General features: G+C 47.0%; 1 protein-coding gene across 44 annotated transcripts in view; it reads left to right on the plus strand.

The window, feature by feature from the left end:
• NFASC (neurofascin) overlaps window positions 1-26,812 on the plus strand; it is a 181,330-nt gene that overhangs the window by 21,977 nt on the left and 132,541 nt on the right. For 3 of the 44 annotated variants that reach the window (XM_025991405.2, XM_072759407.1, XM_072759392.1), the window contains exon 1: window positions 18,433-18,766. The exons of 35 other annotated variants lie outside the window; for them this stretch is intronic. The gene's annotated coding sequence lies outside the window, so the exon portion shown is untranslated. Of the gene's footprint in view, window positions 1-18,383; window positions 18,767-26,812 lie in introns of those variants that run through there. 6 more of the 44 variants (XR_012001768.1, XM_025991403.2, XM_072759410.1 and 3 more) reach the window with 5 other exon arrangements.

Genomic DNA, 26,812 nt, shown 5'->3' on the forward strand with positions numbered 1-26,812 from the left:
TCAGAACTATAGTCAGAGAGCAGCTCTCTGTTCAATTTACCCAAGAACTGTTAGAATCATCAGGTCATAGAGTAGGAAGGGATATTAGACATCATCTGATCTATTAGAGCTGCCCCCAAATAGAAAGGGAAGTGAGAATCCCCCAAGGACTGAATCCTGTGTCTTAGGTGTGTTCACACAGAGGACGTTGACCCGACGGCTGGGGCGGTGGCCTGCTCTGTTGGCCTTCTGGCTGGAACCTGCCAGTGGGGCTCAGAAGCCAGTGCAGCCAAATGGACAGTACATTCTCCTTTCCTCTCCCATCAGCTAAAAGTTGTCTTTGCTAAAGGTGGATCCATTCATCCATGAATGGATGCATTTTTGGCCCAGTCCTAGGGCTCCAGGGAACACGGCTGTGGCACCCTGGGAACTGTCACCAGCCTTGTCTGGTGAGCTAGCTCTTACATGGCTTCATAATTTTAGTTACGTGTTTGTGAAGGAGGGGGCAGCAACATGGCCTGGTTTGGAGGAAATGCCCTTGAACTTGGGTTGGGGATGCACCTGTGGCCTCTCCTAGGCCAGAGCGTTCTCTGCTCTGTCAATGGACACTGTCTTTGTATCACTTTCCTTGCAGCCTGGCTTGCTGCTTTTATGACCCCCTTAACAGATGGGAAGCAGTACTACAGAAAGCCCTAGCCCCAGATGATCTCCAACCTACATTTGGCTTAGGAGCAATCTATTGGATGTCATTCACTTTTACACAGATTAACCTTCCTTGTTTGTCTTTTGTTGAGGCTGAAAACAAATGCTTTTATATACGTGGAATCCATGTCAGAAGTGGGTAGCTTGGAATGCGCTCAGGCTCAGGCTCAGAAGTAAGCTGTCCTCAGCTGAACATTTGCTGTAGATAACTGATTGCTTTTAGTTGCCCATAATCACATTAGCTTATATTTTTATGTTAATCCTTTTCAACTTTGGTCATTTCCTCTCTCTCTCTCTCTCTCTCTGTCCCATTTACTCTATTTACACTTGACTGACCTCCCAGAGCCCCCGCAGAGACCTTTCTGCATCTCTCTATAGCAGGGCTCAGTAACTGGCTCCCCTGACATTTTGGGGTGCTTTAGGATACCAGCTGAACCGCAGGTATATAACCCTGGGCCACTCCTTTGTATTATGTTTCTGTCAAGGGGAGTAATTTGCTGTGTATGTACATGTCCCGAATCCAGCTGTCCACTCAGCCCATAACCTCCTGGTATTGTGTCAAACCCATGCCAGCCCCTCCATATTTCACAGACAAGTAGAGAGAAGTCTCTGATGCTCCTGGCTTGCCCACCTGGAGAGTGAAATGGGGGAAGGGAATCCCCTGTGGTGAGGGTGTGAATGAGTTTCTCAGCTGGGCTTCTCAGGACATACCCTCTCTACCTGCTACTCCCACCATTAGGGTCTGGTAGGCACACTCGTGGATCTCTGCTGGCAGGGAGATCTCCCCGGAGCAATGGGAGAAGGGCTAGAGAGAGACAGACTGTAGGAAAGCTGATTGGCTTCTTTTCTGCTCTTTCTTCTAAGAGGGTCCAGGCAAGCTTCCTGGCTATCGCTCAAACTTGGACTTGACCGTGAGCATAATCTTGCAACTAGATTGTTCACACTGATTGACCATTTCCTACTCCCACCCTATAGCCCTTCTGAGTCTTCATAGACCCAGCAAAAGCCAGAATCCTTACGAGCTCTCTGTTGTTCTTTCTGTTCTTGGGCGGGGGACCGTCCAGGGAACCTGTGCATGGGAACTTGTGTGTGGGTAGCTTTACCTTCCATTTTCCCCACACCAGGCTCCTTCAGTTTTTGGCTGACTCTCAATAGATGGATGCCTGTCTTGGGGGAAGGGGCCAACTCTGCTGGTGAGCTGACTGAGTCACTGGAGCTGTGCGGGTGCCGCCTCCCACCCTCCTGACCTGGGAAATCCTCTAAGCTGACCTAATTACCTGCAGTGAGGGACAGCGGACTGAGTCCCTGCAGATGTTGCTGTTTGAGGAGGGAGGGGATCCCTGGACAGGTGGGTGTGTGCCACTCTGGGATTAACCCTCTGGTCACTCCTCCTTAGGACGATTGTCTGTGTCTGCTTTCACTTTGCCATCTTTCAGTGTTCTTCCAGGCCAGCCAGCCCTCCCCTAGGGATTCATTTATCTCAGTGACATAAGGGATCACAATCCCAGTTTAGCACAAATCTGCCTGATTCAGGGGCATTTCTGCTCCTCTCTCTTGCCAAGGTATCATCAGGAGATGGTGTGTTTAGTCAGAAGCCCTAATCTTTGCTCCTCCAGGGTCCCCTCCCAACCCTGTCTGAGCAGGAGCCATTCAGTCCCCTGATAAGTCATTGGACTTTGAGAAGCTGTTTTCCACTGAAGCCTCTCTGGACCTCACCTGGCTGCCAGCTGTTCTTTAGACCCACCACCTTCAGAGAAGCTGGAGTCCTGGAGGGTGGTTGCAAGGCACATTCACCCAGCTCATCAACCAGTTACTGAGTGTGTGCTTTACCAGTATGTGTTACATTGTCTCATGCTTTGTAGTGTGCGGGGCTCTTTGACCTGCAGGGCCTGGCTGAGCTTCTGTACAGCACCATGGGAACTCTGACAGGGAGCCTGGATGAAGACCGCTCAGGCTCCTTCAGTGAATGAAGGATGGGGCTAGGATGTGCTCAGTCCAATTGACTCCAGCAGTGGGCTTTTCCCACTGCTCCAGCTCAGTGTGAGCCCTTGGCAGGTAGAGCATGTGTATGAGACTGAGTCTCTTCCTCAAGTTGATAATCTCAATGTGGGAGTAAGATTTACACATGCAAGAAAGACTTAAGAATGCATTCCATGCTCAAACATGACTGAGGATGACTGGAAGCTGATGGGTGACAATGGGATGAGGAAGGAGAAAGGCCGTTACTGACGAGAGTCTTTGGGGAAGGCTATGTGGGAAAGGCAGGCTTTGGGGTGGGCCTTAAAAGATCGCTATTTTGAGGGGTACCTGGGTGGCTCAGTAGTTAAGCATCTGCCTTTGGCTCAGGTCGTGATCCTGGGTCCTGGGATCCAACCTTGTGTAGGGCTCCCTGCTCAAAGAGGAGTCTGCTTATCTGTCTCTGCCCCTCCCTGCCTTGTATGTGTGTGTACACGCTCTCTCTCTCTCCCTCCCTCAAATAAATGGTTAAAATCTTTAAAATAAATAAATAATCAATATTTTGACACATGGAGAAAAAGGAGAGAGGTCTTTAGGAATAAGGAGGCATAGGGAGGAGGAATGGTAAGGAGACCTCTCACTGCAAGGCTTGGGTCTCTGTTGTGTAGGGGGAGACAGAGTGAAACCTCATTTGTGGGGGGGTTGAATTCCAAGCTGAAAACCAATCCCAATTACACTCAAGAACTGGAAGGGGAGAGGCCAGGGCAGCTCCAAAGAGTGCTTGGAAGAGAGATAGGGTTCCAACCAAGCCTCACTCTTGAGCACAGCCTCGACCTCATCCTCCAGCCTATGCTGCCTAGGCCCCCAGCCCCACCCTAGTGAGATCTGGAACCTCTGCTTGTTGCAGTGACTGGCCACATAGCAGATATGGTGGGACCATCAGGTGAGGTGGCTAAAATGGAAACTGTACCTGAGATTGGCCTTGAACACATTTTAGGGAGAGAGAAGAAGAAGGAAAATATTTATTAAAGGCCATTTTCTGTTGGGCCTTTCGTGTATGTTTGTCTTGTTAACCTTCACAAGGACATGACAAAGTAACTATAATCATTGTTCTCTGTTTGAGTTGGGAGGTGCAGGATGCTCAGAGAGATTCAAGTACCTTGCCCTTGGTTGCATAGCCAGTGAGTGGCGCTGGTTTGTTTGGCTATAATAGTGCTTTGGCCAACCCCTCGTAGTAAAAGTGAAAAGTTGTAGCCTTTACCTTCAAGGACTATAGTCCAGTTGGAAGAATCAGATAAAATGCCCAAGAAAATCTCCCAAGAGTGTTGGGCAACAAAGGGGGAAAAAAGTGAACACACAGACAGAAAATGTTAGCAGTGGGGAGTCAAGGTGGGAGAGCTACCCTGAACTGTTGCAGACAGAGCTTCACAGGGGAAGCTGGGTGTTGAGGATGTCAGTGAGGGTGTAGACAGGAAGGAGGGTGGTCCTGACAGGGATGACCACAAAAGTGCCAAGGAGAGATGCAGAAAGATATGTGTTTGTGTGTGTGTGTGTGTGTAAATGTCTGTCAAACATACACAAAGGCAGAGAGACTAGACTGATCTCCCATATACCTACAGTTTAACTTAAAAAAATAATTGAAGAGCAATTTTCATAAGATTAACAATTTTAAAGTGAATAGTTCAGTGACATTTGGTATTCACAATGTTGTGTCACCATCACCTCCTTCTAGTCTCAAAACTTGTTCGTCACCCCTAGAATACCCCATATCCATTGGCTCACCACTCCCCATTTCCCCTTCCCCTGGCCCCTGGCAACCACTAATCTGCTGTGTGTATGGATATGCTTGTTCTGGACATTTTGTATTAAAGAAATCATACACTATGGAGCCTTTTGTGTCTGGCTTCTTTCATTTAGTTTTCACTAATCCATGTTGTAGCATGTATCAGGACTTTGTTTCTTTTTATGGCCGTATAATATTCCATTGTATGGATAGACTACAATTTGTTTATCTGTTCATCCACTGATGGGCTTTTGGCTATCTTTTGGCTATTGTGAATAGTGCTGCTATGAAGATGTGTGCGTTTGTGTGTGTGTGCTTGAGTCCTGTTTCCAATCTTTTGAGTGCATACCTAGGAGTAGAATTGCAAGGCCATAGAGTAATTCTGTGTTTAACTTGTGGAGGAATTGCCAAACTGTTTTCCTTCACAGCTGCGTCATTTTACATCCCCACCAGTGATGAACGAAGGTCCCAGTTTCTCTACATCCTTCCCCAGTGCTTATCTTATGACTTAAAGATCTCCCCTCACTTTTACATACTGGGTCAGTATAATATCCAGTATCCCTGGATATTGTATAAGTATCCCTGTGTCCATGTCTGGGTCCAAATCTTTTTTCTTCATAAGAACACCAGTGATATTGGATTTGGGCCAACGTAATGACCTCACCATAATTATCTCTTTAAAATGCCCCATCTCCAAACTCAGTCACATTCTGAAGTCCTGGGAGTTAGGACTTTGGCATATGAGTTGGGATGGGGGGCCCCGTTCCAGCCTCTTTCTCAAAATAGGCCCTGAAATCCACCCACGTTGGGCCAGGGGCCTTGGCTGCTTCTAGCACTTTCCATTCCATGTCTCACACTGATCCAGCCATCGTGCAGTGGTGGGTTCTCTTAGGGTAGAGATCAGACTCTGAGAAGTTGGACAAGTGTGCTCTAGTCATCCTGAGTGGAGGAACCCAGGACCAGTTTCCTGCACCGCCTGCCCCTGATTTCCCAGCTCCAGGCCTGCTGGCTGGTTTCTGGCTGAGCTGTCCTATCTCTCCCCAGCCCTGCCCACCGGCTCCAGGCCTCTGAAGCCCATTGTGTGAACACCAGTGACCTCAAGGTTCTCTGACCCTGCTGCTGAGATAATGTGTTCAATCCATTTGGGCACCCCAAAACAACAGCTGGCTTTAAGAAGGTCCTACTGGTGGTGTATTAATTAGGCTGCTAGGGCTGCCATAACAAAGGACCACAGACTGGGTGGCTTAAATAAACAAATTTATTTCTGCACAGTTCTTGAGCCTGGAAGTCCCAAGATCAAAGTATCAGCAGGGTTGGCTTCTTCTGAAACTTCTCTCCTTAGCTGGTAGATGGTTGTCTTATCCCTGTGTCCATGTCTGTGTCCAAATCTTCTCTCTTCAGAAGAACACCAGTGATATTGGATTCGGGCCAACCTAATGACCTCCCTTACCTTAATTATCTCTTTAAAATGCCCTGTCCCCAAACTCAGTCATATTCTGAAGTCCTGGGAGTTAAGACTGGCATATGAGTTGCCATAGCAGGAGGAGCAGAGCAGCAGGGGTGCATAATGGCCAGGGAGGCAGAGAGGGGGTGAGGAAAGGGGATTGGGGGCTGAGGGGAACTGATGATTCTTTTGGGCCCCTGTTGGGTTTCAGAGAGACTAGCTTCCAGGCAAATACAGAAGAGGTGGAGGAGGGGAGAGATGGTGGCGGGGAAGAGGGCACTGGGGGTTTCGGGAAGGCAGGAAAGCAGTGTCCGTGATCAATAATTTATTCCTGGATGGCACGCAGGAGGGCGTCGTCATGGCAACGGGTGGGCTGCTGGTGGTCAGGGCCTGACAGTTGCCTCTCAGAGCTGCCTGTTCTCCCCAGCTCCTCTCTCCCTCCCCCTCCTTTTCTTGTATGCCTCTCAGGAGGTTTTTTGTGGCCTGCATCTTGCCTGCGCCTGGGGCGCCCTGGTGTGTCTGCTCTGGGGTGGGACCCTGGACTCTCAACAGCTGTAGCGGCTCCTCCCTCCAGCCCCGTGTGGCCCTGGGCAGGTGACAGGGAGAAGCCTGATTCCTTCCAGGGGTCATCCCCCTGGCTTCCCTGCCACAAGGCCTCTTGCCGCAGGCGCTCAGAGCGCTGCTGCTTCTGGCAGCCTGTTTCACCCTGTCGCTCCTCCTCACTCCTCCGCTAGCAGGTGGAATGCATTGTCTTCTCAGCGCTGTCACTGCACTGGGTGTCTCAGTCCCCGCAGAGATCCACCCCAGCAGGGCAGCTGGGCAGGGCCTTTCCCAGCCTTAGTCCCCTACACTCCAGCACCCCCACCCCATGGGTCATTCTTGGCTCTGCCATCGTTGGCTACAGCAGCTGACCCTTCACTTCCTCCTGGCTTCAGTGGGCAGAAGATGCCAGGAGCATGCAGCTAACCTGCAAGTCTGTCCTCCCTACCATATAATAAGCTCCAAAGTGCCACATAGTAGGTGCTTGGGAAATATTTTTGCTTCATTGTGAATGAATGAAAGAGAAGTCTGAAGGAGGCCTGTGAATCTGGAGCAGGGTCTTACACTGGGCAGGCTTCCTCTGGGTTCTCTCTCCCAGCCTTTCCCAAAGACGGGCTCTTAGGTTCAACAGCTAGTTGTACAGAGCCTCAGTGATTGAGACCTTTGAATTTTTAAAGTTATTTTTCATATGCATTACAATTCACTGCTCCCCTGATTCACTGGCTGTCATGACTAATAAGGGATCTGGGTTTGTAATAACCATCTAAGACTTAATGTTATTAGTCTTGTAATTGCTGCTAAGAGTCTTCTCTGTTCTCTGAATTTGTAAATCCTCATGCACAAAGATTAGGAAAACATACCCCTAAGCTGGAAGCTGCCAAAGGGGCTGGGTGGTTGGAGACCAGCCTCAGCTGCCTGGCTGGGGTGTGAGTTTCCCTGACAAAGCCTGGAGCCAGAGATGCAGATATGCCTGGGGAGCATCTGTGAGCCTTCTTGGGGAATTGGGGAAGGAGGGGCGGTGCCCTGCAGGAGAGCTTGGCCTGGGTTGCCCTCATGACAAGCAGCTGCTGGTGGAGAGAAGCGCCTTATCTCCAGGGAAAGGACACTCCTTTCCTGCCCCCTCCCCATCCCAGAGGCTCACAGCCCTGATGGCCCAGAAGAGATGGCGGTGATGTCCTAATCAGATGGTCAGGATGCTGTAGGCAGAGATTAGAATCGACGGGAAAACCAGCTGTATTAGAAATGTTCTCCCCTGGCTTGATCTCCGGAACAGTTGCTGCCTCTCCCCATAGGGGATCTTTTCCCACGAATGGCTCTCTTGAGTCCTCGTTGAGAAGGGTTTATCATGGGTTTGATAATACTGCTGTGGTGAAGGGCTAGGGCACATGACTGATTGTCACTGGTTTGTGGGCCAGTGTCCCTACACTACCCTCCTGCTCTTCTATCTCTGAAGGCCTCAACACTGCTGCCTGTGAGTATTCCCACCCAGGGCCAGCACCCTTACCCTCCACATACCACTTTCCTGCTACCAATTAGCGTGGAAACTCTGCTCACTGCTTTCTCCTTCTTTTTTTGTGATGAAACACACATAAAGTTTACCTTTTTAATCATTTTAACGTGTATAATTCAGTGGCATTCAGTACATTCACAATGTTGTGCACCATCATCACTGCCTGTTTCCAGAGCATTTTCATCACCCCAAAAAGAAACTCCCTACCAATTAAGCAGTGACTCCCCATTCTCCCTCACCCACCCTCCCAGCCCCTAACAACCACTAATCTCTTCTGCTGTATCTCTACCAACTTGCTTGTTCTGGATATTTCATATAAATGGAATTATGTAGTGTGTGGGCTTTTCATTTATCCATCATCTCTGAATGGATATTTGGGTTGTTTCTTGTGAATAGTATTGTTACGAACAACACTTTGAGCACCTGTCTTCAGTTCTTTTAGGTAGATACCTAGGAATGGAGTTTTTGGGTCACATGATAATTCAATGTTTAACACATAGAGAAACCACCAGACATCACCAACTTCTTTGCATGTGCCACACTCTGTCTTCTTTTTTTTTTCCTCTGTCTTCTTTTTTTAAAAAAAATTCTTTTTATTTGAGTAGGAAGGGGCAGAGGGTGAGGGAGAGAGAATGTTAAGCAGACTCCATGCTGAGTGTGCAGCCCAATATGGGGCTCCATTTCATGACCCTGAGATCACAACCTGAGCTGAAACCAAGAGTCAGACACTTAACCAACTACCCCACCCAGACACCCCTTCCCTCTTTTTTTTTTTTTTTTTCCCCAGACTCTGCCTTCTTTTGAGATAGGGGGCAGCTTGTTCCTTATGCCCATTCCAGGCTATGACATTTGGCAGCCACTTTTGGAAAGTTTCTGGTTCCTAGCCCCTGGTCAAGACACAGTGACATGAGTGGATGCAACAAAGGAATCTAGTGTTGCCAATGGAGTGATTTCTAACTGCTTTTAAGGATGTTGCCAGATTTTGCATACCCACACATGTGCTGTCCTCCAGAGCCGTTTGGGGGCTACACATTGTTCCTGCAGGGGAGCCAGCACTCAGAACCTTGTTTCATCCTCCCCAGTAACAGTCTTCAGAGATCTTTCTTTGATAATCATTCTTTGCTTTTGACATGAAACGGTATTCCCAACTGTATCACCGACCATGTTTTTCATTCTTGGCCCGATCTTTGAACTTAAGGAAAAAAACTCAAATCTACCCTCATAGGATAGAAATTTGCCACCATGGGGGCCCACCAAAAGTATATGCTATAGGTTTTGAAAGCACTTCCAAAGGAGAAGCTTCAGAAATGTTCTAAGCATGGGCAGGTGCGTTGTTAGAATATGGATGTAGCCTCCCGAGGGGACAGCTTTGAAAGAGGTGATGCTCATTTAAATGTATAAATTCTGGTGTGTTCATTTAAATGATCAGTCAGACGGCTTTATGGGCATCTTTATTACAATAAAAAAGAGGATGTGAATGGTTATTGAATTATGTACACCTCTAGAAAATCAAAGAAAGTTACACATTTTAGGAATTTTAAGAAGATGAAGTTCAAATTCCTAGCCCAAGACTGTAGTGGGATGGTTAACACAAAATAGTGTTGCCCAGCTGCTGCGGAGGAGAGAGGTCAGTGGGGGAACCCAAAGGCTTAGAATGGCATCCCCATCTTCATAAGAGTTAGAAGACAGGTTATTACAGCCATCAGTCTGGCTAGGAGGGGGCCATTCTCCATCTTCCGGGACAATGAGAGGGTAGGCTGGTGAGAAGTACAGGTGAAATGCTACCTTGGTGAATTGAGTTTTAAAATTTTTTATTTCTAATTTTTAAAAAATATTTTATTTATTTATTTGACAGAGAGAGCACAAGATGGGGGGAGTGGCAGAGGGAGAGGGAGAAGCAGGCTCCTTGCTGGACAGGGAAACCAACATGGGACTTGATCCCAGGACCCCAGGATCATGACCTGAGCTGAAGGCAGATGCTTCACCGACTGAGCCACCTAGGCACCCCAAGTTTAAAAATTTTTTTAAATAGCCTATCTCTTGCTCTAGCCTGCACCACTAGGGCTTCCCTTTGATGTTTAAATATTGTATCCAGCTTTGGAAGTTTGACAGAGAAGCTTTGGGCAAAGCCAAAGGCTAAGCCAATGTCTTGGGTCTATTTGACCTACTGGGTAGTGGTGTTTTTCCTCCCTGTTCAGAAAGCTCAAGTCAGCAGCGAAAGGAGTGGGACCAAAGACATCTAGAGAGGCCTGGAGGGAAGATGGGGACTCAAAGCAGCTAGTCTGGCTCTTAGAAGATTTCAGAGTTATGTTGGAGCCTGCTGTATATTATATGACATCCATATACCTAACCTATAGGTATAGGCTATACCCTAGCCTGGGAAGTGGATGACAAGGTCAGTGGAATTTCAGAGCCAAGAATAGATCCTCTCTCACTCATTACCTCAGTAACTCACTTCAAGATTTGAAGAATATCCCCCTCTAGGAAAGTGGTACTTCTGAAACCTGTTTCACATCTTTGTCTCATTAATCCCCATAATCATTTATTTAGAATCAGATATTGATGAATTTGACAGCAAAGTAGAGAAGGATGCTGCAGTGACTTTAAAAAACTTTATTACAGAAAATATATACTTTTTATATTTTTATGTATCATATATTTATATATTTTTTATGTATATATGTATAATTTGCCATTTGAACAATTTTAAATGTACAATTAAGTGGTATTTAGTATATTCACAATGTTATCTAATCATCACTGCAATCTATTTCCAAACTTTTCCATCACCCCAAATAGCAACTCTGTAGCTATTAAACCCAACTCAAAAAGAAAAAAAAAAAAAACCAACTCCATATTCTGTGTTCCCCAGCCCTGGGTAACCTCTCATTTACTTTCTATCTCTATGAATTTGACTATACCAGGTACCTCCTATAAGTGGAATCATACAGAACTTATCCCTTTGTGTCTGGCTTATTTCACATAGCATAATGTTTTCAAGATTCATCAATATTGGAGTATGTATCAGTACACCATTGCTTTTTATGGCCGGATAATATTCTATTGAATGGATATACCACCTTTTGTTTAGCCAATCATCCATCCATAGACATGTGGATTGTTTTCAGCTTTTGGCTATTATGAATAATGCCGTGATGAACGTTTGTCTATAAGCATGTGTTTGCATTCCTGTTTTCTATTCTTTTGAGTGTATACCAAGGAGCAGAATTGCTGGCTCGTATGGTAGTTTTATGTTTAACTTTTTGAGGAACTGCATGTTGGCCATTTGTGTATCTTATTTGGAGAAATGTCTGTTCAAGTCCTTAGCCCATTTATAAATTGGGTTGTTTATATTTTTGTTATTGAGTTTTAGGAATTCTTTATATATCCTGGATATTAAATGCTTACCAGACATACAATTTGCAAATATTTTCTTCCATTCTTCAGGCTGTCTGTCCATTGTCTTGATAATGTCCTTTAATGTACAGTTTTAAATTTTGATGAAGTCCCATTTATCTATTTTTTCTCTTGTTGCTTATGCTTTTGGTGTCACATATATAAGAATCAATTGTCAAATCCAAGGTCATAAAAATTTACCTCTCATTTTCTTCTAAGAGTTTTATGGTTTAGCTCTTCTTGTTAGGTTGTTGATTGATCCATTTTGACTTAATTTTTTTACATGGTGTGAGGTAGGGGTCCAAATTCATTCTTTTGCATGTATAAATCCAGCTGTCCCAGCGCCATTTATTAAAGAAACCATTCTTTCCCCATTGAGTGCTCTTGTCAAAAATCAATTGGTCGTAGATGTATGGGTTCTATTTTACTGGTCTTTATGTCTATCCATATGCTAGTACCACACTGATTTGACTACTATAGTTTCATAGTAAGTTTTGAAATCAGAAAATGTGAGTCTCTGATTTGAGAGTCTCAGGATTGTTTTGGCTAGTTAGGGCCTCTTGCAATTCTGCATGTGTTTGAGTATAATCTGTTTTGGCCATATCTTTTCATGAATGTATAAGTACTGATTTCTTTTGGGTGAATACCCAGAGATACTGCTATGCCATACAATATAAGTATGTCTAGCTTTAGTACACTGTCTGTTTCACAAAGTGGTTGTGCCAGTTTATTCTTCTACCAACAATTATGGGAGTTCCAGTTGTACCAGGTCTTTCACCAACATTTGGTAGTCTCAACTCTTTTGCAAAGTTTTTACCTTTTTGAGTAGATTGCCCCCAAATTATGAGTCAAACATTACTGTATTTTTCTTTTTTTTTAATTTTTTAAATTTATTTATGATAGTCACACACACACACACACACAGAGAGAGAGAGAGAGAGAGAGAGAGAGGCAGAGACACAGGCAGAGGGAGAAGCAGGCTCCATGCACCAGGAGCCCGACATAGGATTCGATCCCGGGTCTCCAGGATCGCGCTCTGGGCCAAAGGCAGGTGCCAAACTGCTGTGCCACCAAAGGATCCCCTACTGTATTTTTCAAAGGCAGTGTAATCATCCATGTCTTTGTTCAGGTGATCTTTCTCTTGGCATCAGGTCTTGGAAAGTGCTGCTTGCTCCATGCCCCATCACCAGCAGCCAGGGTCTTGGTCAACTCCAGAGGCTGGAGATCTGGCTGGTGAGCTGCATCTTTAAAGCACAAAAGCTCAGCCTTTTGTGATTTGGAGTGTGCCTGTAAAGTTGCTAGAGGAAAATCGATAACTGGACTCTGTCCTGCCTGCAGCAGTCAGCCATATGAACACCATTGTGGATGAGGCTTTTAGAGCTGTGCCTAGACCCTGAGAGGAGAGATCGGTTCTTAGGTAACTGCTTCACAAGAATGAGGAAGCTAGCAGAGCTGTCCTATTTGACTTTGAGCATTTGCTCCTAGAAGAGGCTCCTTCAGAAACAGAGCCTGAGTCCAGGAAGGGTAAGTGGCTTCTCCTAGCCCTATAGCACACTAGGGCTGGAGAGTCTTAGATCTGTTTTTTGTACTTGTCCAGGACAGCGACTGCTCTTTTCTACTTTCAGCTTGCTGGTTAGCCAAACTCAAGTTATATAGTTCAGTGAACATTTACTGTAGGCCTCTGTGTACCAGACATGGAACCAGGGACCTTAAGAACTGCAAAAGTCAGGATGAAGTCACTATGTGTTGTTCATCATTCTACTGTAGGGGAGGAAATACTTGCACACATCTTTGCAATGAAAGGAGGATGAAGTCTGTGCTTAGTGAGGGATATACATAATGTGCTTTGAAAGTCAGAAGCCAGAATGTTCCTATCCAGCCAAAGGGCGGAATTGGCTTCCTGGAGGAGGTGGCATTGGCACTGGCCCTTAAAGGATGAGCAAGATTTTGTTGAGCAAAAATGGAATAAGGGAACTCCAGAAAAAGAATCATGAAAAGCAGGGTAGAGGTGGGCTGTTCCAAGCATTTGGAAAAAAAGCAAGTGTAGTCAGATTACTGGATGCTGACAAGGAGTTTCCTAGATGTCAGCAGGGGAGATGGATTTTATTCTGCAGGAGGAGGGAGCCCCTGCAGGGTTTGCATGAGGATCAGTCCTTTAGTGTTGTGCCTGACTAGAGAGCATTCTGATAATGCAGGGAGACCACGGGATTGCCCCAGCCTCTCCTGTCTCTGCTTCTGCACACATAGTATCCACACATAAGAAAAGCACAGACATAGGACACACGTCAAGGAAGATGTACATATTTACAAACATACCTATAGGAACCAGGACAGACACATGCATGGAGACCAAGAGACCCACACATCACACATCAAACACACCAGTATGTAAGAACTTATTGAATATGCACACACACAGATTCACACTCACATGTACGTACAGAGTGATCCATCCTGTAAGCTGAAGGAGACATGCAGCCAGTGCCACATCCATGGACTAGAACACCTATAGATAACCGTAAGACAGGTACCCACACATACTGAGACACACTAATAACATAAGTCATGCATATAAGACAGAAATTATGGGACACACCTACGCATATGCCTACCAAACCAGCCAGGAAAACATATACATACCCTAAACACTTTCTCTCTCTCTCTCACACACACACACACACATACACACACACATACACACACACGTGCACATACACACAGAGCCAAGCAGAGTGCTCACACTCACGGAGCCACACATTTGGGAACTGAAACTCTTCCCAAGGATGCACAGGTACATGCTTTCATGCACACTCATGAATACATGCTCACATGTAGACACAACCCCAAGCGCACCCATGAGGCAGTTGCACCACAGCTGAGGCAGACATATGTTCCAGTGGGTGCTGACTCAGGCCGTGCTGCTGGTGGGAGCAGGGAGACTCCTCACATTTTCCTCCTGGGTCCCCTTTGAATGGCTTCTTTCTTGATGGTGCCGCAGGCCCTGTGTGATCCTGGGGTCTCAGCGCTGGATGAGCCCTCAAAGGTGCTCTCCGCCTCCGTGCTTGGCTTTCTACAGCTCCTCTGACAGGAGCCACCCACAGTTCTACTTAAATCCTTCAGACAAAATACTGCAGGTTTCCTGTTACAATAGAATTCACTTTCCATCCCTGGAAGTGAGGATTATGCACCCAGAGAGGAAAAAGACTTTTAGCCAGGAGAACCAGGGTCATTTAACAACTGCAGTTTGAGGGCCTCAGGCTCACCCAGCCCCACGCTGTCCCCTCCTTTCCTGTAGGCAGTCACTTGGCCACACTCTGGCAAGGTCAACCGTCCCCCAGATCACTGCATTGCTTATCTCTTCTGGTATGGGAGAGTGGGTAGGCGGGGCTTGGCACACCGGGCCTCTAGGGGGAGGGCAGTGGGTAGCAGGGGGGTGAGCCTGCAGGGGCGGGGGTGGGGAGCCCTGCCTAGGACCTGGGTCAAGCTGGAGCTCTCCCACAGGCACGCCAGCTGTTTTCACAGCCACGGCCATCCTGTACTGCTGTGGGCTGTCCTCTGCGAATGTGACCCACATTGAGGCCAGCCAGCCCCAGCAGGTCTCCCTGCTCCCTATTGCATTCCTCCCCTCTGGCTACCAATCCTTCCCAACCCCCTGTTCTGCACTGGGGCAGTCTCCCTCACTCAAGAAGGAAGCTGTGACACAGCTGGCTCTGGGGGATTGACCTGTATGGCTGCCTTAAAAGAAACCTCCAGAAGGCAGTAGACCACCAAAGCAGTGGGGCAGCCCTGCTCTCTGGGGACACCGCCGCCCCCATCTGAATGCTTGCCTGATTTTCTCAGAATCTAACCTCCTTGGGCACCTAGGTGGCTCAGATGGTTAAGTGCCTTTGTCTGAGGTCATGATCTCCAGGTCCGGGGATCGAGCCCCACATTGGGCTCCCCACTCAGGGTGAAGTCTGCTTCTTCCTATGCCTCTCACTCTGCTTGTGCCCTCTCTAATAAATTTTTTAAAAAATCTAAATAATAATAATAATAAAAGAATCTGGGGCACCTGGGTGGCTCAGTAGATGAGCATCTGCCTTTGGCTCAGGTCATGATCCTGGGGTCCTGGGATCGAGTCCTGCATCAGGCTCTCCACAGGGAGTCTGCTTCTCCCTCTGCCGTGTCTCTGCCTTTCTCTCTGTGTCTCTCATGAATAAATAAATAAAATCTTAAAAAAATAATCTAACCTCCTTTTATTCCTTTCAATGTGGGTTATATCTGGTTTCTCTCCTAACCCCTCTCTTACCGTGCTGATGTGGGAAATGGGCTCCCTTTGCCCCCACCTGGGGTGTACCCTTCTATTCTGGCTCTGAACCACAGGACCGACACCCTCCACTCTGGTGTGCCTTACTCAAGTATCCTTCCTACATTCTTAGAAACTCTACTAGCGAGTGTTCATTATAAACAAGAGAAATGGCTCGACAGTAGCCCCTGGGAGAAAGCCAGGCTGGGAGCAAGGTGTAGGGCAGGAGGGAGCCAGGGCCAGGGGGCTGCGATGTTGACTTGAAGCTCAATAAGAGCAAGCCACGTGATGTTATGATGGTCAGAGAGGCAGTGCAAGCTGAGCTTTCCCAGAGGAAGGGCAGCATCTGGAACCAGGGCTGGTGTGTGTTCTGTGCTGGGGATCATACCACACTGTTACAGATACCTTTTCTTATGAATAAAAGGAGTTTATGTTCTTTGACGAACATTTAGAAAATATATATAAGCGCAAAGGAAAAAATGCAGATTATCCATAATTTTACCACCCAAAGAGACGCCATTCTTACTCTTTTTGTAATTTGCTATCTTCACTGAATAATTTTTCGTATCATTAAAATATGATTTCATCATTTTAATAATTATATAACATTTAATGGCTTATGATAGTAATAAGAATCCAATCTTTTTTTTGTTATTTACCATATGTGTTGGGCATTATCATTCATTGAATTTTGTAACTTGAGATTAATACTATTATTACCTTAATTATACAAATGAAGAGAATGGGGTACAGAGAGGCTGAATAACTTGCCCAAGGTACACAGCCAGTAAATGGCAGAGCCAGATTTTGAACCCACATCATCTGGCTCCAGAATCCTTATTTTCATTTTTTAAAAAAAGATTTTATTTATTTATTCATGAGAGACACACAGAGAGACAGAGACACAGGCAGAGAGAGAAGCAGGCTCCACGCAGGGAGCCTGACGTGGGACTCCACCCCGGGTCTCCAGGATCATGCCCTGGGCTGAAGGCAGTGCTAAACCACTGAGCCACCGGGGCTGCCCCAGAATCCTTATTTTCAGACACTACTTCCTGTCACACCATGGACATGGCATAGTTTATCATTTCCCCTAATGATGGCCCTTTAGATTGTTTCTAACTTTTTACTATTATAAACAATATTCTGATGAACATTTGTGTGAATTACATATTTTAGTTATCCTTGATTATTTACCTAAGATCTACCCTCAGAAGTAGAATTTATGAAACAAAGCATAAACTTTTTAAAAAGATTTTTTAAAAAGATTTTTTATTTATTCATGAGAGACACACAGAGAGACAGAGACACAGGCAGAAGGAGAAGCAGGTTCCCTGCAGGGACTCAATCCCAGGACCCCAGGATCACGACCTGAGCCAAAGGCGGACGCTCAATTACTGAGCTACTCAGGTGCCTCAGCATAAACATTTTTAAAGAAGATTTTGTTTAGGGCAGCCTGGGTGGCTCAGCAGTTTAGCGCCGCCTTCAGCCCAGAGCCTGATCCTGGAGACCTGGGATCGAATCCCATGTCAGGCTCCCTGCGTGGAGCCTGCTTCTCCCTCTGCCTGTGTCTCTGCCTCTGTGTGTGTGTGTGTGTGTGTGTGTGTGTGTGTGTGTGTGTCATGAATAAATAGATAAAACTTAAAATATTTTGCTTATATATTAAAGAGAGCGAGAAAGCATGAGCGGGGGTGGGGGAGGGGCAGAGGCAGAAGGAGAGAGAATCTCAAGCATACTCCCTGCTGAGCATGGAGCCTGACAGCAGTTCAATCCCACAATCCCAAAATCATCATGACCTGAGCTGAAATCAAGAGTCAGATGCTTAACAGACTGAGCCACTCAGGCACCCCAGGGCATAAACATTTTTAAGACTTTCATTTATTTTTTTTAAGATTTTATTTATTTATTATTTATGAGAGACACACAGAGAGAGGCAGAGACAGAGAGGGAGACACAGGCTCCCCACAGGGAGCCCAATGCGAGACTCAATCCTTGGACCCGGGATCATGCCCAGAGCCGAAGGCAAATGCTCAATTACCAAGCCACCCAGATGTCCCATTTTTAAGACCTTTAGATGCATTTTCAGATTTCCCTCCAGAGGAATGTTAGCAAAGTCCATTCTTACCAGCAATACAGGAGGGCTGGGCTGTACACTTTAAGAGGAAGCCTGACCCTCAGAATTTTGGCCATTGCAGGGGGAACAGGTTGGTACAGGATATGGAAGTAGTTGCATGCAAGGCAACGGGACTGGAGATACATAGTCTGGCGAGGACTTAGTTGCTAGACAGAAGGCGAGGGTACACTCGTGGCCACAGTCACATGTGTGATGGGCTATTGAGTGGAAGAGAGAGAGGTTTGTCCTGAGGCTTTAGAGGAGAAGTGGGCCAGTGAGCTGTAGTTGACACTGTGAGCCCTCGTCCTTTGTGGGGCTTTGGATTGGGCGGGGAGGGTGTTGAATAAGTGTTACATGACCCGCTGCCATCCTGGCTTGGGTTCGGGTAGGGATGCGTATGGGGGAGGCCAATACCACCCACAGAACATTACATCTTCTGGTCTTAAGTGGGGGGTCTGCTCCTCCTTCCACCCCTGCCTTGGGGAGCCTGGCCCAGCCTGGTACTTCTCTCCGTCTATTCCTTCAGAGGCTGAGCAGCACAGCCTGGCTTGTGTCATGGGCCACATAACTCTTCCATTATGCATGAGGGAGACCCAGTGGTGAGCAAATGAGCAAGCTGGGGTGGGGGGGTGGGGGGCTGAATGGTTATTAATAAACAAGTGTATTGTGTGGGATTCCATTCACAGCACTTTGAGAGGACGTGGTGGGCTTGAGATAATAAAGCCCTGTTTATGTCACCAAGGGCTGGGGAGGTGGCAAGTGGGAGGTGGCAAGGAACAGGGAAACCAGGAATTATTTTGATTCCACCCGGAGCAGGGCTGCTGTGTTTGCTCTGAGGCCAGCATCCAGGGGGGGAAGATCTAGCTGGGATTTTGCTCAGGCTTCTGCACATTGGAATAGCCTGGGTCCTGAGAAATGCCTAGCTTTCCATCCCCATCTGTCCCCACGGAGGGAGGCTGAGAAGACGCTGGATGAACTGGAGCAGAACTTGTTCAGGAGAGAGGTGGAGTGGTCAACTCTACCCCACTCCTGGCCTCCTGTCCCTGCCCCATTCCTTCTGGGTGAGTCCTTCTGCTTTGGCCTTCTAAGATCCAAAGTGGCCTGTGTTAGGATTGTGCCTCATTTCCTGAAGATGCTGGAGTTGTGTGTATGTGCAAGGTCTGCAAGAAGCTTCCTAGCCAGTGAGAGGACCGGTTTGGTATTAGGGTGTGAAACATGAAGGAAGCAGGCCAGAAGGGAGAGAAGTGATAAGGAGGGATTAGCTTCAATTTTGGAGGAAGCGCAGCAAGGGACGAGGCTCCCAAGCCCTGGCAAGGAGAGCCTCGTAGGGGAGCTGTGGTCTGAAGGGTGTCTGGGAAAGAGAGGCTGAGGAGCATTTGGCAGAGGAGGATCTCAGGCTGTGCACCGGATTGCAAAGCCCGTATTAATAACTCTGTGACTTATCCCTCTGGGTTAGCCCTCCCGAGCTCCTCCCTGTCTCTCCCTCAGCCCTTGGCTCTGGGCCCCACCATCCCAAAACAGCCCCCTTCAGCTCATCCTGTCCCATTCAGTCCTGGCATCTCTGGATCTCAGGCCAGGAATGCAGAAGCTGCTGGTTGGGAAGAAGTGAGAATAGACCATTTTGCTCTCCGCTGGCTTCTAGGGATGCAGAGCAGGTTTTGATTCAGGGTGTTTTGATTCTCTTTCACTTTGAGTTGAACCAATATAGGAGGGAAGCCAGGGCACAGGCAGGCCTGGGTCAACTGGCTCTGTTAGGAGCTAATGGTACTCCCTTTGGCCATGGCGAGTGGCTCTGGCCTGGAGCTCCCCTGATCCAGGAAACGTTTCCATCTCAAGCCAGCTCTAAGAAGCCGTGCGCTGGTTTGCTTATAAGTTGGGGGTGAGAAGGAGGTCGGTGCAGGGACTGTCTCTCCTGCCTTCCTTGTGGGTTACATGGCTCCCTGCAGCAGGGCTTGGACTCAGTGACTTGAACTTTTTGTTCGGATTGAGGATTACGTGACCCTACTTAACCCAGGAAGGTTTGAGGCTGTATTAGAGCCAGAATGGGCTGATTCTAGGTTATTGGAGGCTCAAATCAGAAGGGGCGATCTCCCCAAAGGCAAGCCAGACTTTTCCCTAGGGCAGTGTCAATGTCAATGTCTCGGAGCTATGCAGGCTACCCCCTTACCTGAATGCACAAAGCAAACAATGCAGGTTCCTTGAGTACGCTGCACCCCTGGATGGCCCACCCTGGTCCTAGTCGCAGAGCAGTGGGATGAGGAGGTGGCCCTGCAGAGAACGGTAGCTCTTCCTCAGGCTTTCCACTCCTACAGATGCTGTGGGCACTCATTTCCCTTCCCTTCCCACAGTCAGAAGAGGTGGTGACTATTTTTAGAAGCATCTGCATGCTCCTCGGAGCACTGTTCCTATGATTTATGTGTCAGGCTGGGTACTCTTCTACTAACAGAGGGCACCAGAGCTGGCAAAACAGCGGGAGGTCAGGAGTAGGGATGTGTGTGATTAACCCAACTGCAGTCTGCCTGCCTAGGCACCTAGCCTGGAGGAATGACCCAGCGTCTTCCACCAAAATTTTCGGGGATTCCTACTGACTATTTTATGGTTGTCAGTTGGTGTGGGAGGTTCCTAGAAGGTCCAAGAACAGAGACAAGGGCCTTCCTCATAGAGGCAGGCAGGCTGAGTCGTGCCATGGGCCCTCCCCTCTCAAGAAGACAAGCCCAGCGTGTACCAGGAGGGATAGGCAAGATGGCCTTTCTCAGGGATGGGAAAGCCATCACAACTATAACTCTAACAGGCAACTGCTCACTGAGAGTCTATCCTGGGATGGGCTCTTCTCCAAGCACTTGGTGTCTGGTTATCTCCTGTAACAGGTGCTACTGTTCTTTTAGAATGGAGGAAACAGAGAAGATAAGCATGTTGCCTAGGGTCACACCATCCGTGACCAAGCCAGTTGTCCTCCCCAGCCCAAGACCCTGCTCTCTTGAGACTGTACTGGGCTGTCTCCCAGTAGAAGGCAACAGCATGCTTTGTTTTGGAGGTAGGCCATAAGGAGGACTGAGGTCAGATGCAAAGAAGGACTTCTTGACAGTAAGAGGGGCCAGGTGAAATCTTCCTTGGAGATCTTTGGGAAGTATCTAGTGCTTCAGGAGGAGGCCTTCGCACAGGCCGGACTCTGGATTAATGGCCACTTGGAGATCTTATGTCAGTAAGCTGTCCATGAGAGATGCAGGACCATGCATCAGTTGCACAGCAGCCTCTGAGCATGCCACGGATCCAACTGAGATTTGGGGTCTAGAAAAAAAGGCCGGCATGGGGAGGGGAGTGTCTGCTGAGGGCCCAATAGAGAGAGGAAGCCAGGAGAGGGAAGCCGCCCCAGGGAGCTCTGGAGCAGCCTGAGGGTTAATAGGTTTTTCATTTGAGCCTTCCAGTCAGACGTGCCCAGAAAGAGATCCCTGGCTTTGCTGGGGCTCCATTCCTGGAACCACCCCCTCCCATATGATGCAAGCATCTGTAGTTCATGTGAGCTTAGGGACCACTGCTGGGGGCTGTCCATGCTGAGGTGGGATTGGTGAGCCATTTGGGGAAGATGGTGACTCCTCTAGCCAGGCAGCCCCAGGGCTACCCTCCCCATTTCATGCCCTCGGTCCCCTGATCTATACCATGGCAGCAGCCTCAGAGTAGAATATGCAGGGTGGGAGAATGCTGTCTCTTCTCCCTTGATTTGCTGCAGTGAGGAATGGGTGTAGGCTGCCCGGGTTTCTGGCCAAGTTCTACCCCTAGCTGGCTGACCTCCTGGTTCCCTCAGCTGTCAAGTATGACATTAACAGCACCTGTCTCTTGGGACTTCATGAAGATAGATGAACTAATCCACAACGTCACTTAGCCCAGGAGAAAGAAGGAAGACCCCTCTGTCCAGGGCCTCCACGCAGCCACTTCAGTCTCTCTCCCACACCACCCCACTCTGTCTCCCACTGGGGCCCAGGTCTGTGTTGGGCAAGTGGCCTCACCAAGTGCCAGAAGCTCTATCCTCTGCTTCTCACCTTGGTTCAGGTTAAATAGTCCAGTAGTCTCCTGGCTGCATCCTGCTGCTGCTCCCTTTAGCTGCAGGAGCCAGTGTGAGGCCAGATGCTCAAGGTCCAGGACTTCTGCTCCATGAGCTGCCTGCAGCCCCATTTATTTTGGGTCTATAGAGGTAAGAGTCCACTTCTGGTTTATCCCATGTGTCTGACTTGGCGAGTCTTCCTCATAGCTCAGTGTTACCCACTGTTTGAGGGCCTAGAGTTGAATCAGGGCTCTCTTCTGCCCCTTTCTGCCCTGTGACAGGCTCTCCACATTCCAGCTGCTGCACCTCCAACCGACCATCCTGCATCCATTTCCTTCTCCCCACCTTTCTGGCTTTCTGTCCTGACTGCCTCTGCCCCAGGTCCCTCCCTTTCTCTACCAGCACCCTTCTCTTTTGACCAGCCCTGCCTTGTCCCTGGGCTGAACATCGTCCAGTTTATACTTCTCAGGGATACAGGGACACTTTGCATGCCTAAAGCAAGTATCTGTTGACATTTAGAAGTACCGAAGGACCCACATTTTCATTTCTGTATGAATGTCACATATTCTCCTTCTGGTATAGGAAGCTTAAAGCTGGGCCCTGTGATAGCCCCACATTGATGATCATTTTTTAAAAGGACAGGTAACTTTCCACTTGGCTCCAGACTAAGCAGGGTCAGAATGAGGGGGTTGAGTGGACAATGGTGACATAATGCTTTCTGGCTGTCCCCAGTCACTGCCCTATCCTTTTGATTCAGTTCTTTCCATAACTTGATGAGTCAAATACCACAGTCCCCATTCTATCTGTAGAAGGGGAAACAGGTTAAGTGACTTGCCTAAGGTCACACAGTGATTAAGTGGGAAAATCAGAATTTGAAAGTGGTTCTGTTTTGGGTCTGCAGACACCTCTGGAAGCTGGATTTCTGACTCTGAACAAATCCAAGTGTCCTATTCATGTTCCTTCCTCCTAACCCTACATTCCCTGGTGGTGAATCTCTGAAGGTGAGAGAGGAGACCTCCACCTTGGGCCACTGTCTGTCAGCCTCCAGGGTGGGCCAGCAGTCAGCCATACTGCTCAGCATGTCAGAGAACAGACTATATTTAACTGGAAGAAAGGGAATAAAAAACAGAATGAGGAATCTGGAAGTGCCTGAATAATACAGTATTAGAAAGTGAAAATGCTTCTCCTCCCAGAGTGCCTGGGCAGCTCAGTCAGTCTGCTCTTGATTTCAGCTCTGGTCATGATCTCAGGGTCCTGGGATTGAGCCCTGCATTGGGCTCCCTGCTCAGCGGGTAGCCTGCTTTCCCTCTCCCTCTGCCACTCTCCCTGCTTCTGTGTTCTCTCTCTCTCTCTCCTCCCTCCCCCCAAATAAATAGATATTTTAAAAATAAATAAGTAAAGTGCTTCTCCTCCCTAAAAACAGTCTGTGAAGGAACATTCTGCAAAATGTTTGCAGATGGACCAGAGGCCTTAGAGCCAGAAACCTGTACAATCTGTAGGAGTAACTGCTCCCAATCACCAGGCTTGAGCTGTTCTCAGGGCTTTCTCTCTCTCCAGTGCCCCTCAGCTCCCCTGCTGGGGGCTCTTTGTAGGGGAGTGACATGGTAATGGGCCTAAGCACACACCAAGAGCCAATGGTAGGTACCAGCCACCCTATTCCCCCCCCCCCCCCCCCCACAAATCCCCAACCAAGACAGGATGTGATTAACTAGTTCTGAAGAGCATTTGGAACTCAACTTCCAGCGGCTTGAGGAGAGGTCTGATGGAGTCTTTGTTTGCCTAACTCTGAAATTCTGAGGTTGTGGGAGAGGTGGAGGGAGGAGGGCTCTGCAGGCCCTTTAGATTCAGCCAAGAATCGTCTGGTAAATATACAGTCATTTGGAATGTATTGTCTTGCTTCTTAAGCCTTTAAGATCTGCCTTCTAAATTACTACTAAAGCACACGAGTCTCTAGTGTTCATAGTGTTTTTATCTTTTCACTTTTAAAATCAACTGTATTGGAGTATAATTTACATTCAATAAAATGTACTCATTTTAAAAGTGTAGTCAGATGAGATTTGACATATGTAATCACCACTCCAATCAAGTTATAGATTATTTCATCACCCCTGAAAATGCCCTCATTCTATCTGCAGGCATTCTCCCCCCAGCCCCTGGCCCCAGGCAAGCACAGAGCAACTTTTGGTCACTGTAGATTGATTTGCACATTCTGGATATCTATGTGTGTGCAGTATGGTTTTTGTGTCACTGCTAGGGCTTGATAAGCTTCAGGGGAGAATAAATTATTTGAGATTCCTGCACGGGCATGGCCCCTGCCGGCATCTCTGCACCCTCTCTGTTCTTCCCGAGCCCTTCAGCCTACTCTCACCTGGTGTGTGGACATGGTATTCCTTGAGTCTGTGGCAGGAGAAAGATTCCTCCCTTCCCTTTGCTTTGGCACTAGGTCTAGGGAAATGGTAGGGAGAGGAGGTTTGGGGAAAAGCAAGATGTGAGGAATGACTCTCAACCATGAGAAATGGCTGTGAGGTTCCAGGTGATGGAGTCTGCATAATGTGGAGGTGGACAGGCAACTGAGCTGGCTTCTCTCCTGCTGCTGGCTTGTTACCACTACTGCTGCTATTCTTTGCATTGAGGTGAGTATGAAAGCTCCTATCCTAGAATTCAGGGGTTCTTTTGAATGAATTGAGGGGCATGGAAGGAGAGGAAGCAGACTTTAGGTCCAGCCTGTGGGGTGTGTATCCTGCCTGGCAGGGATGTGTTGGAGGACAAGCAGCAGGGAGCTTGGCTTATTGGCCATCTTGTGACTAGAGCTGACCATGCCACAGTCTTCTCTTTGTGCTCAGGTCTGCAGCTTCTCATCTTCTTGGGCAGGATGGAAAGGCAGCACATGTAAGCACTGATTCTTACATGGTGGCAATGATCCTGAGTGTCAATCTGGACAGAGAAGGACACAGTGCTAAAGATTTGCTGCAATTTGCATAACCTTTCTGGGATCCTGTTGACCTATCTCCACAAGTGGGCATATTTGAAGGATTTTTTTTTTATTTGAAGGATATTTTAAAGGTGCTTTCATTTCTTGGGGAAAAGGAATACAAACTAAAATCAAGATGCTGTCATTATGGTATTTTTTTTTCTTTTGTTTTATCATCATCATCATCATTATTTCATTGTGGTAAAATATACTGTTGGGGAGGAAGAAATTTTTCTATATCTTTCAAGATTCCTCTAGCTACATTGAAAATTAAGTCAATTAAGTTGACGTGAAATAGAGTAACAAGAGAAAATTCGAGCTTAATTTCATACATACCGGGAATCTACACAGACATGACAATCCAAAGACATTCAGACAAAATGAGGTATATATGTCATCCTGAATTAGGGAGAAGAGGTAGCATCTGTGACTTCAAAGGAAAGGAATGCAATTCACAGAAGAATGAAAAAGTGTCAGCATTTGGTAAACAAATGTTGTTGAACCACTCAGAAACGGTGGGACCTAGAGGACTTTGATCAGTCAGGCTCTACTAGGTACCTCTCAGCCTACTCTCCCTAGTTTATAGCATAATGTAGTTATTTGTGGTGATAGCTCCCTTTTTGGAGCAGGTCCTCTATCTAAAATTTTTTAGGCAGTTGGTATGTGTAGAAGGCAGAGGTCAAAGTTTTTTCCTGAGTCTTTTGGGTCTTGATTTTTTTTATCTTAATAATATTTTTATAAACTGCATGCCAGTATGGTACACCTTGAGGCAGCCTGCCCTTGGCTCTTGCAATACACAACATAAAATTTTAACTATTTTGAATTATACTGTTCATGGTACCAGACACATTTACATTAGGTGCAACCATTACCACCATCCATCTCCAGAACTTTTTATCTTCCCAAACTGAAATTCCATATCCATTAAACATTAACTCCCTATTCCCTCTTCCCCCGGCACCTGGTAACCTTCATTCTACTTTCTGTCTCTATGAATTCCATTAATCTCGGTATTTCATATAAGCAGAATCATGCACTGTTTGTATGTGACTTATATCACTTAGCATAATGTCTTCCAAATTCATCCCTGTTGTAGCAAATATCAGAATTCCATTCCTTTTTAAAGCTGAATTAACATTTGATTGTATAGGTATACCACATTTTGTTTATCCATTCATCTGCCAGTGGACATCTGAGTTGTTTCTGCCTTTTGGCTGTTGTGAATAATGCTGCTATTATGAACATTTGTATACAAATATCTGTTTGAGCCATTATGGTATTTAAATGCTCAGCAGCCCCTCCTAGCAGCAGTTCCTGCTTAAATTTACTGCTGTCCAAGGCCCAGAGTGATGTGCATTCCTGCTCCTCTAGCCTGGCACCCTGTCTTCTCCAAGTTGGTGCCTGTGGCAAATGGTATGCTTCCAATACTTCAGTCTTTGATAAGTACTGGGGACTTAGGAGTTTTGAGTTCTTTCTCTAGAAGCTTCTTTTTGGTGTGTTTTAGCTACTCTTGGCCACCAGCTGACTTTTGGAGTTTGATTCCATTAAGCTTCTTAATATCAGAATATAACAGACCATCTTTGGTTCATCAAGGAAAGAAAAACCAAATTTTATCAATTATCTATTATGTGCTATCAGGAACCTGTGCTATTCGGTATATTCACGTACTACTAACTTCACATCCTTTTATAGGGCTGTCCTGTGAGATAGGGACCCATCCTGAGTTTTAAAGGTAATGAAGCTGAGGAGAGGTTCAGGGAAGTTAAGTCACTTGCCCAAGCTCATGGAGGCCAACATTCTATACACTACCTAAATACCTCCCTGGTCTTTCAGATGCAAATGAGCCAGAGAAATTTTCTGGACCTTTTCTTTTACAATGGAAATCCAAGCCTGGAGTTCCCCCCCTATGATTTGAAGAGAATAATCCTTTGGGCTTCCTTGCCCTAGTTTTGGTAAAATATGGAATTATTAATTAAGGCTTTGCTTTGTTTTTCTGAATATACAAAAGTAGAGAATAGTATCATGAATCCCCACGTACTCATCACCCAGCTTCAATAATTATGGACTGTTGGTCTGTCTTGTTTCATCAGTCAGGTT

Source organism: Vulpes vulpes, chromosome 5 (assembly GCF_048418805.1).
Source record: "Vulpes vulpes isolate BD-2025 chromosome 5, VulVul3, whole genome shotgun sequence".
Lineage (NCBI taxonomy): Eukaryota > Metazoa > Chordata > Mammalia > Carnivora > Canidae > Vulpes > Vulpes vulpes.